This window comes from Schistocerca piceifrons, chromosome 8, assembly GCF_021461385.2.
Source record: "Schistocerca piceifrons isolate TAMUIC-IGC-003096 chromosome 8, iqSchPice1.1, whole genome shotgun sequence".
In the NCBI taxonomy this organism is placed as follows: Eukaryota; Metazoa; Arthropoda; class Insecta; order Orthoptera; family Acrididae; genus Schistocerca; species Schistocerca piceifrons.
The window spans coordinates 285902871-285915867 of NC_060145.1; positions in this window are offsets into that span (position 1 = coordinate 285902871).

Below are 12997 nucleotides of genomic sequence, written 5' to 3' on the forward strand. Positions count from 1 at the left end.
ACTTAGTTCAGCCATATTTGCACACAGAATCATTGCAAATCTTGGGAAGACACAATTCAGTAAGTTAACATATTTTGTATATTTTCATTTGAAAATATCATATGGAATAATGTTCTGGTACAACTCATCTTTAAGAAAGAAAGTGCTGTAAGTATAATACGTGGTGCTCACCTATGATCATCTTGTAGACATCTGTTTAAGACGTTGGGCATTCTGACAACTGCTTCACAGTTTATTTATTCCCTCATGAAGTTAGTTGTAAACATACCGTTACAGTGCCAAAGGAACAATGAGTTACATATAATTACAATACCTGATGGAAACATGAGTCATTACTCCATATTAGGGTCATCCTTAGCACAAAAATGGGTGCACAATGATGCAACACAAATTTTTTATCACTTACCTAGTGATATAAAATGTCTGACAGACAGCAAGTACAGTTTGATAACAAATTGAGAAAGTTTCTGCCTGACAATACCTTCTATTCTGTAGAAGAATTTCTATTCTTGCTATATGTAAAATGTAGTGGGTAAGAATTTCCAACTCACAGTTGCATACCTTTTTCCTTTTTGTAAATAACAATAATAATATAAAAAACTTAGGAATGTTCAAAATGTAACTTATACAAATTGTAATGTGATGACTCGTTCCACATCATTACAATCTATCATGCAAAATGATCCATGGAACATCTAACTAACTAACTAACTGACTGACTGACTAACTAGCTATTGATATAAGCAATGTTGGTATACATTATTCGAATTTAAAGAAAAATTTAAATTCTTGTCACTCAATTCCTTATGTACAGTCTACAATCTGTAAAATTATCATACACAACATGAGGTATTATATGTCTGCATGAAGTAGGCATGTACATAAATCAGTGACAAAAATGCATATCATGATAAAGAATACAACCACTGAAAGGAAAAATTGTGTTATTTTATTGACAAAATTTTGTGTTCTTTTTTGCAAAATTCAGTGTTATTTTTTCCCAAATTCGGTTTATTTTTTCAAATTTTTATGTTTTTTTTTTTCCTGTGAAATTTGATGTTTGTTGACAGATTCAGTGTTCGTTGCAAAAATCTCTGTTGTTTTGCAAACTTCTGAGTGGTTTTAACAATTTCTGTGTTGTTTTTGACAAATTAGGTACTGTGGATAACTCTGTGTTGTTTTTTGGCAAATTTGATGTTGTTCATTTTTCCAAATTCAGTGTTGTTTGGGTTTTTCTCAAATATGGTTTTGCTTTTTTCCAAATTTGGCATTGATTGTGATTTTTTCCCCCAATTCACTGTTGTTTGTTTTGTGACAAATTTGGTATATTTTAACAAATTCATTGTTGTTTGGTCAATGACATTATTATTTCACATTTACTGTTTTTTTTTTTTTTTTTTTTTTTTTTTTTTTTTTTTTTTTTTTTTTTTTTTTTTTTTTTTTTTTGCAAAATCAATGTTGTTTTAATGAATTCATTGTTGTCTTTTGCCTAATTTGAAGTTTGTTGTTTTTTCCCAAACACTGCTTTTAGCCAAATTTGGTGGTTTTTTTACCAAAGACCATGAAGTTATTTGTCAAATTCTGTGGTATTTTTTGCCAAATTTGGTGGCGTTGTTTTGAATTCAAATTTGGTTGGAGTTTTTTGCTAATTTCGGTGCTGTTTTACATCATCAAATCATTTGTTATCATACATGACAAATCCACAAGCTATGAAGCATGTCTAAAAAATGTAATACGTAATCTCCATGTAAACAAAACAGAATTTGGCACAATCAAACTAGGCATTTCTGATCCTGAGGGACTATGGCTCAGACATACTCTTAACAGTAAAATCATTGAAACTTTCATTGAACACAGAAAAATGACAAGACCAATTAATGACTAAAAGCTAAACAAGTTGATAAGTAAATTGAATTTAACACAATGAGATAAAACAATAATCACTGCAGATGCAAATGACTCTTATGTTAACTGAACATTTCAAAGCATGTTGTCCGAAATGCTGCAAGAAAAAATTGAAGCAGAATTGCTGCACCAAACTGCACAATCTAAAAAACTGGTATTCCCCAAATCTAACTAGAAAAAACCATAATGCTACTCTTTCATGATAGGTCTAAGTATAACAATGTTGGCAAGGAAATGTATGTGAAAGTGAGAAAGGTTTACAAGTCGGAAATCAAGGCAGCAAAGTGCAAAGCAAATGATACATATATATTGAGCTCAGTGAATACATGCAAAACTGTATGGGAAATTATTACAAAAGAAATAAACTGTGATGATAAAGTACAGCAGATACCAATTCCATCAAATATTCTAAATGCACATTTTGTCAGTCGTCAGTCACATGACAGCATCATGGAGGATGTGAGTAAAGCAGGGGCACTTCTGCCAGAAATGAATAGTAAGCAGACAGACAACTTTTACTGGACTTGTGCAACTGGGGATATGGTCAATGAATCAATAGTTAAGCTCAGTAATTTTGTGAGTAATAATTTAATAAAATATTGCATTGTTAGTGTTTTGTATTGATTTGTAACTAAATTCCTATATTTCAGATTGGTTTCCGTATGGAAATGGTGTGCTCAGTGACGGTAGATATATACAGCAATCAGTTGTGCAGCAATATGGTTTTATTGCACGTCTAGATATCAGCAATCTTATAGCTTTCACCAGTACATTTGGAATATGTCATATAGACCAACTGTACATTTTTGTTAGCATGCTAATTTGCTTGAAATTCCAGTAGCTATATTTAAGGACATGAATGTGGAATTAGCAATTTTTAGTGAAATAACACAAAATCAGTGACTTCTACAACATATTGCACAATGTTTAATTGCATAATCTATAAAACTGTTATAAAAATAAGGGTGGCAATTTACTGATATTCAGAACTGATAGTTACTGAATGTTAAAACAGCATTTTGGCTTATAATCTCGTCAAGACTGGGAGTTCCTGTACAAATTACAAATGGTTTATTTCACCTTTGAGCATATTTACATGCAATCAGTGTTGTCAAAGTTAACACAACAATAATATAAACTTCTGGTATATGTCATTAACTATACAAAAATAATCCAAGATAGATACACTACATATTTAAATAAATGCCAATAACAACAAAACTTTTCCTAACAATCACAAGGTAAATTAACTACATAATTAAACAATGAAAAATCCATAATATTATAACTACATAATTAAGTGGACAAAGATACTAAGCAACCAAACAGATAATTAACAAGAAGTATATGAAACACTAATAAAATAGAGATAGAGGGGCTGGCCAGTACTTACCTCAGTTCAGTACAGCCGATAGATAACACAGAACAGAACAGAAAATTTGCATTCCTGGCTTTCAGAACTTTGTTCCTTCATCAGAGAGGAGAGAGGGGAAAAAAGGGAAGAAGGGAAAGTGGATTCAGTTACTCACAACCCAGGTTATGAAGCAACAGGGAAAGGTAAACAGGGAGGGTGGCAAGGATGGAGGCATGGTTGTCAGAGGGAAGCCAAAGATATTCTACTGTTAAGTACTGTGCCAGCTTCAAACCAAAGAAGATGCATACAGACGTAAAGAGGTATATAGTATAAAGATAAGCACAACTATGTAGGATCAAAAGATGCATGAATGGCTAAAGAGAAGAGGGAAAAAGAAGAAGACTGTAGAGTAAATGGGAGTGAGGTTGGTTAACGTAGGTTCAGTCCAGGGGGATGGCGGAATGAAAGGATGTGTTGGAGTGCAAGTTTCCATCTCCGCAGTTCCGAGGGACTGGTGTTGGGTTCAGTTCTAAACCTCTCATCCAGATCCCTCTCTCCTCCAGAGACATCTGTTCTATCAAAAGGCTTAACCTTTAGACCCACGCCTAAATTCAACCACACTCCTCTGGTTAAAGATCTCCTCTCATTCACCTGGAACCTCAACTGGAAATATTTCACCACTCGAATGCAGCCCCCAAATACTAAACCCAGTGTTGAACCCTGTCTAGAACAGTTCTGACCGCCTTCCCAAAGGGATCCTCCTCCTCTCCCCCAAAACCATCCTTTGCAGACATTTCAGGAATTCCTCACATCCAGTGTTGCCTCCCAGTCCTTCTTGAAGAACATCCCGACAACCCCCAACATCACCCCAGCTGAATCTCGTGCCATTAAGGAGCTGAAAACAGAACGCTCTATTGTCATCCTCCCGGCGGATAAAGGATCCACAACTGTGGTACTTCACCATGTGGAGTATGTGGCAGAAGGACTGCGTCAACTCTCCGACACCTCAACCTACAAAGCTGTTACCCAGGATCCCATTCCCTCCATCCAGACTGAGCTGCAGAAAATCCTAAAAATCCAAGGCCCCTCACAAGGCCTCACAACGGCTTCCATAGACCTACTCACTCCACCTGAGCCACGTATCCCTACCTTCCACCTATTACCCAAAATTCACAAAGGGAACCATTCTGGCTGTCCAATTGTGGCAGGCTTCAAGGCCCCAACAGAACGTAACTCAGCTCTGGTAGACCGACACCTCCAACCTATCACCTGCAGACTCCCATCCTACATCAAAGACACAAACCACTTCCTAGAATGCCTCAAATCCATTCCCACTCGCCTCCCACCTGAAACCTTTCTTGTCACCATAGATGCTACATCCCTTTACACAAACATCCCACATACCCATGGTCTCTCTGCCCTTGAACACTACCTCTCCCAACGCCCACCCAAAGATCTTCCAAAAACCTCGTTCCTTATCACACTTACCAACTTCATCCTTACCCATAATTACTTAACTTTTGAAGGCCAGACCTACAAACAAATCAGAGGAACGGCCATGGGAACCAGGATGGCTCTGTCCTATGCCAACCTCTTCATGGGCTGCATGGAGGAGGCTTTCCTGAAGACCCAACAGCTGCACCCCTGGCCTGGTATAGGTTTATAGATGACATCTTTGTGGTCTGGACTCACGGTGAAGAAACATTCCTTAATTTCCTCCATAACCTCAACTCCTTCTCGAGTCTGAATTTCACCTGGTCCTTCTCCAAAACCCAAGCCACCTTCCTGGATGTTGACCTTCATCTTGTTGAAGCTCACATCCACACATCTGTCCACATCAAACCCACAAACAAACAACAGTACCTTCACTTTGATAGCTGCCATCCATTCCACATCAAATGCTCCCTTCCCTACAGCCTAGGTATTTGTGGTAAACGTATCTGCTCCAGTGACGAATCCCTCAACAATTACACCAATAACCTCACCAGTGCTTTCCTCTCCTGCAACTACCCTGCAGACCTTGTCCACAAACAGATCTCCCGAGCAATACATTCCTCCCCGTCCAACAACAATGTTCCTATCCCCAGACCACACAGAAGCATCCCCCTTGTCACCCAATATTATCCTGGCCTCGAATACATCAACAAATAACTCCGCCAGGGATATGACTTTCTCAAGTCAACCCCTGAAATGAGATCATCCCTTGACAAAATTCTACCCACACCACCCAGAGTTGCCTTTCATCACCCCCCTAACCTCTGTAACATCCTTGTCAAACCCTACAATATTCCCAGACCACCTCCTCTACCCAGCGGTTCCTACCCCTGTAACTGATCCCGCTGCAAAACCTGCCCCATGCATCCCCCCACAACCGCCTACTCCAGCACTACTACTGGTAAAACATACACAATTCAAGGCAGGGCCACATGTGAAACAACACATGTCATTTATCAGCTGATATGCCTGCACTGCACAGCCTTTTACATCGGTATAACGAGAACTAAACTGGCTGAGCGCATGAACGGGCACAGACGAACTGTCCGCCTAGGAGATGTCCAATACCCAGTAGCAGAGCATGCCGTCCAGCATAATTCTAGGGACCTAGGAACCTGCTACAACGTACGTGCCATTTGGCCTCTCCCACCCAACACCAGTCCCTCGGAACTGCGGAGATGGGAACTTGCACTCCAACACACCTTTTTTTTATTTATTTATTTATTTTTTTTTTTTTTTATTAGATTTACTTTCATTCCAATTGATCCGTAGTGAGGAGGTCCTCCAGGATGTGGAACATGTCAGAAAAACAACAATACATGACAAATATTTACAACTAAAACAAATAAGCTAATGTACCATTCCACAGGTCCCAAGTGGAATGATCGTCATTTTTTAATGAACACTATATGAAAGTCATTTTACAAATACTAATGCACTGAATTTAAAATAAAAAAGTTTTTTATTTATTTATAAGGTAAAACAACTACTATAATACTTATTCGCAATGAACACATTACTGCACTGAAATTGTGCAGAAGTTAGATTGTACTTACACACACACACACACACACACATTTACAATGAACACATTACTGCACTGAAATTGCGCAGAAGTTATATTCAATCAGTTGGTTTTACTGAGAAATTCATCAATGGAGTAGAAGGAGTTGGCCACCAATAAATCCTTTAGGCTTCTCTTAAACTGAATTTCATTGGTTGTTAAGCTTTTTATGGTTGCTGGCAAGTTATTGAAAATGTGTGTTCCTGAATAATGCACACCTTTTTGTACTAGACTAAGTGACTTTCAATCCTTGTGAAGATTATTCTTATTTCTAGTATTGATTCCATGAATTGAGCTGTTGGTTTGAAAAAGTGATATATTTTTAATGACAAATTTCATTAAGGAATAAATATATTGGGAAGCAGTAGTTAGTATCCCTAGTTCCCTAAACAGGCTTCTGCAGGATGCTCTTGAGTTCACACCACATATAACTCTTACTGCACGTTTTTGTGCCCGGAAAACTTTAGCTTGGCTTGATGAATTATCCCAAAAAATAATCCCATATGACATTATTGAATGAAAGTAAGCATAGTATGCCAGCTTTTTCATTTTTATATCCCCTATGTCTGACAAAATTCGCATTGCAAACAGAGATTTGTTAAGATGCTTCAGCAGTTCTGTGGTGAGCTCCTCCCAGTTGAAATTATTATCAAGCTGTAATCCCAAGAATTTAACACTGTCCACTTCTTCTATCTTCTTGTCATCGTATGTTAGACATATACTTGTGGGTCACCCCTTACAAGTTCTGAACTGCATGTAGTGTGTTTTTTCAAAGTTTAGTGATAAAGAATTGGCTAGGAACCAGTGATTAATGTCCACAAATATTTTATTAGCTGATCTTTCTAAGACTACATTTGATTTGCTATTTATTGCAATGTTTGTATCATCGGCAAACAAAACGAACTTGGCATCTGGTAATGTTACTGATGAAAGGTCATTGACATACACAATAAAAAGTAAGGGCCCCAAAATGGAACCTTGTGGGACCCCACATGTAATTAGTTCCCAGTTGGATGATGCCTGATAGCTTGATACATGTCTCTTTCCTAATAACACCCTTTGTTTCCTGCCAGAGATATAAGATCTGAACCATTTTGCAGCATTTCCTGTTACACTATAATACTCTAATTTACTTAAAAGGATATTGTGGTTTACACAGTCAAATGCTTTTGACAGATCACAAAATATACCAGTTGCCTGCAATTTTTTTTCTGATGAATTAAGCACATTTTTACTGTAAGTGTTGATAGCTTTCTCAATCTCAGAACCTTTTAGAAATCCAAACTGTGACTTTGACAATATGTTACTTGAGATAAGATGGTTATAAAGCCGACTGTGCATTACTTTTTCGAAAATTTTTGAGAATGCTGGCAACAGTGAAATTGGACGGAAATTTGATGCTATTTCTTTATCTCCCTTCTTAAACAGTGGCTTAACTTCAGCGTATTTCAGCCATTCAGGAAATATTCCACTGATAAATGACTGGTTACACAGATAGCTTAATATGTTACTTAGCTCAGAATCACATTCTTTAATTAACTTTGTTGATATTTCATCATACCCACTAGATGTTTTTGATTTTAAAGATTTTACGATGGACATTATTTCTGTTGGGGTAGTGAGGGTCAAATTCATATTATGGAAATTTCTGGTCTGAGGTAGTCCATAGCAGCAGTTGCCTGCAATTTTTTTTCTGATGAATTAAGCACATTTTTACTGTAAGTGTTGATAGCTTTCTCAATCTCAGAACCTTTTAGAAATCCAAACTGTGACTTTGACAATATGTTACTTGAGATAAGATGGTTATAAAGCCGACTGTGCATTACTTTTTCGAAAATTTTTGAGAATGCTGGCAACAGTGAAATTGGACGGAAATTTGATGCTATTTCTTTATCTCCCTTCTTAAACAGTGGCTTAACTTCAGCGTATTTCAGCCATTCAGGAAATATTCCACTGATAAATGACTGGTTACACAGATAGCTTAATATGTTACTTAGCTCAGAATCACATTCTTTAATTAACTTTGTTGATATTTCATCATACCCACTAGATGTTTTTGATTTTAAAGATTTTACGATGGACATTATTTCTGTTGGGGTAGTGAGGGTCAAATTCATATTATGGAAATTTCTGGTCTGAGGTAGTCCATAGCAGCATCTACCGAACCTGACAACCCCATCTTTTCGGTAACAGTTATAAAATGTTTATTAAAAAGTTCTGCAACACTATACACATCCGTCACCAATGTATCATTTACTCTTAATGCTATTTGTTCCTCTTCATGTCTGGTTCTACTGGTCTCCTCCTTCACTATATCCCATATTGTCTTTATTTTGTTATCTGATATGACTATCTTTTCCTTGTAATATATTTGCTTTGACATCCGTATTACAGTCTTTAATATTTTGCAGTATTTCTTGTAATGTGCTATAGTATCAACATCGGAACTGTTTCGGATTGACAGATACAGTTTTCTTTTTGTTTTACAAGATACCCCTATTCCTCGAGTAATCCATGGCTTTTTTGTAGACTTTGCTCTAACCTTGGTAAGTTTTTGGGGAAAACAGTGTTCGAATAAGGTAAGCACTATATTAGCAAAAGTGTTATATTTTTCATTCATGCCATGAGCACTGTAAACATCAGTCCAGTGAATGTCCCTGAGGAGTGTCCTAAAATAATCAGTTTTTGGCTTATTGATTACCCTCTTGAGTTCAGATTTAACAGATTTTATATCCTGTTCAGTATTAACATTTAACAGACGGAACTGCATGTCATGGTCTGAGAGGCCATTGACTATTGGTTTTGTAATATAATTTTGTTCATTGGACTTTTCTATAAAGATATTATCAATGGTTGTTTGTGAGCAAGTGGCTACCCTAGTAGGGGACTTTATAGTGAGAATTAAGTTGAATGATAGTATTACTAACTCAAATAAGTTCTTATTCGGAGAGTCTTTAAGGAAATCTACATTGAAATCACCAGCAACCACTATTTATTTGTTTTTGGTTGTTAAATGGGCCAGTACAGCTTCAAGGTGGTTTACAAACAGATTAAAGTTACCTGCAGGTGCTCGATATACACTTAATATTATGAAGGATTTTTTGTGAAATTCTAATTCTGTTGCACATGCTTCCATATGCTGTTCTAGGCAAAATTTATGAATGTCTATGTTCTTAAATTTATGACAGTTCCTAATGCATGTGGCAACTCCTCCTTTCTCCATTTCTGATCTACAATAGTGAGATGCTAACCTAAACCCTGTAACACTTAAAGGTTCTATACCAGTGGTCACATGATGTTCAGAGAGACAGATTATGTCAGCTGGGTTTGAAGACTCTAATTCATCTATGCAGATAGTTAATTTATTAATTTTATTTCTCAGTCCTCGAATATTTTGATGCAATAAAGATAGCTGACATTTCACACTGACTGAGTTAAAATTTGGTAGAGTTATAATATCTGCTGACTGTTGAAAATTCTTAACCAATAGCTGTTTATGCTGATGTTATAAGCTGGAATTATGTTTTTTGATTTCTTTCTCAAACTTAAGGTTTGTCTCAGTTCTAACCTCTCTTAAAATTTGCTATCTTTCTGTCCTCCCTACCCTAAAAAAGGTCTTTTCTGAACCCTATAACCACTGGTGTTTTACCACTCATGACAGTGCCTCCCCCCTTTAACTTTCCTGCTATTTCCCCAGCCAATTTACCCCGCCATCACGCTGGATTGAACCTACGTTAACCAACCTCACTCCCATTTACTCTTCAGTCTTCTTCTTTTTCACTCTCCTCTTTAGCCATTCATGCATCTTTTCATCCTAAATAGTTGTGTTTATCTTTATACTATATACCTCTTTACTTCTGTATGCATCTTCTTTGGTTTGAAGCTGGCACAGTACTTAATAGTAGTATATCTTTGGCTTCCCTCTGACAACCATGCCTCCATCCTTGCTACCCTCCCTGTTTACCTTTCCCTGTTGCTTCATAACCTGGGTTGTGAGTAACTGAATCCACTTTCCCTTCTTCCCTTTTTTCCTCTCTCTCCTCCCTGATGAAGGAACAAAGTTCTGAAAGCTAGGAATGTAAATTTTCTGTTCAGTTTTGTGTTACGAATGTGTACTGAGCTGTACTGAGCTGAGGTAAGAACTGTCCACCCCCTCTATCTCTTTGTTAGTATTTGTTTCACATCTTTATATGAGATTTTCCATTAATCATTTACACGAATAAATATGTCTGCTTGTGTCTGTATGTGTGGATGGATATGTGCGTGTGTATACCTGCCCTTTTTTCCCCCTAAGGTAAGTCTTTCCGCTCCCGGGATTGGAATGACTCCTTACCCTCTCCCTTAAAACCCACTTCCTTTCGTCTTCCCCTCTCCTTCCCTCTTTCCTGATGAGGCAACAGTTTGTTGCGAAAGCTTGAATTTTGTGTGTATGTTTGTGTTTGTTTGTGTATCTATCGACCTGCCAGCGCTTTTGTTCGGTAAGTCACCTCATCTTTGTTTTTATATACACTAATAAAATAGTTACACAATGTGGCATATGTAAAGATTGTAGTTAATTTATCATTAATTTTTGTCACAAATTTGGGCCATTTGACACACACACAAGGAACTCTTGAGTGGAGTAAATTACTTTACCTTTCATCCATCTCAACAGAATAGTTTTAAATTTATTTGCTGGCACTATGGAGCCATTTTCAGGTAATTTGTTGAAGTAGACAGGATCAAGATATTTGTAGATATTAAGAGTCTTTGCATGCCTAATGTATGGCTCATTTAACTGTATGTCCAGTTATTGTCTAACATTCATGAACTGTCCTCCTTAGGTCAAATTTACTTCGATCTCTCTAACAAAGACAAGGCAGTTGTGAACACACAGACTAGGAACTGTCATTATATCTCGTTTCTTAAAATAATCTTGACATGATGCATATGGGCTGAGTCCTGCTGTGCATCTTACAGCTTTCTTTTGCCATTTAAACACTAACTTTGAGCCTACAGAACTACTCCACAATAGCATCTTGTAACTCAGGTAGAAGTGGAAGAACAGAAAGTATGCACATAACAGAAGTTCTCCACTGACACTGCTCCTCAGATTGTATGGCAGACAGATGACGCATGTTAGTATGACATGCCATGCATCCCAGCCGAGCTTATAATCTACATGAAATCCTAATGATAGGACTGTTTTTTTTAACCAAGATTTGGAGCATTCAGACACAATACAATGTCTTCAGTTTTACTATCATTCTTCTGCAGCACATTTGCCTCAAACCAGGTAGTACATCTCTTCATTGCCACTGCCATGCTGTGGTGCACATGTGGTAAGTGCTGTGTCATCTGCATATAGTACAGCATCACTTGGTACAACTGTGAGTAAATCATTTATGTAAATAATGAAAAGGAAAGGCCCAAGAACAGATTCTTGAGGTACACCCTTTACAACTGGAAGACATTCTGAGGTTTAATATTTACCTTAACTAACTGTTTTCTATTGTCCAAGTAAGACTGCATTAGGCATAGAGAATTCTCTCTTGCTCTGTAGTGGCAGAGTTTTTTATGAGAATATTGTGGAAAACAATATCAAAAGTTTTCCTGGGGTTCAACACTGTTGCAGAGATAAAATCTTTATTTTCAAAACAATAATATATATTGTTGCTACCATGCTCTCAACTGCTTTGAAAATAGAAACGCTGGATCTGAAACCATACTGGAGAAGATAAGTATATCATTACATTCAAAATATTGGCTCATCTCTCATCTGTTTATTCATGCAGTGTTCTATTATTTTTGACATTATGGTTCTAAGTGACATAGGTTAATACTTATCGGGAGATGCTATATCTCCTTTCTTATATACTGATTTAAGTATAGATATTTTTAAACACTCTGGACAAATACCTTCATTCGAAATTGTATTGATTATTTTAGTCAATAGCATTACAATTTGATTTCTGGTATATTCAATAACATAATTGGAAAGGCCATAACAATCCTCTGCTCTGAAGACAAGAACTGCACAAAGATCTACATCTACACGCCATCTTGCCACTGACATTTGAACTAGGCAACTACAGATGCTCAGCACTATCATTTTCAAATGTGTGTGAGAGAGAATGCTGCACAAGACTAGCCACAAGTGTGGCATCAGTGCAATTGCAGGCACCTGCCAGTATGGCTGATCAGAGCTACAGTTTATGAAGCAGCATGGAGTGTGGAGGTATAAAACTTTTACCTCCATGGCGTGGAGTGGTTCACTTAATTGAATAGTGGTTTACTGTTACACCTAATTCAGATTTAATAACCAACCATACTGCTTTAGACTTATACTTATGTCCTGAAATGAAATTATCATTTGATATTCTTTTTGCAGTTTTAACAACACTTTTAAATACAACTTTGTAACATCTCACATAGTTAATAATGGCAGAGTTTTTATTGTGTTTCAGCTCTTTATTTAGCTCTTGCTTTCTTGTGCTAGATATTTTTAGGCCTGGACTGATCCAGTTTAGTTTACTTATATCTTTTTGGTGCCAGATCCTAGAGGAGAATGATTCATTCAGTATTTAGAAATTCATCAAAGTTCTCAGTACTTGACACACTATTATCCATGTGCCATTTTACTGAATCTGTCTTGTCATGGAACATGACCAAGTTTTTTTTACAAATGTTTCTTTTTGTAA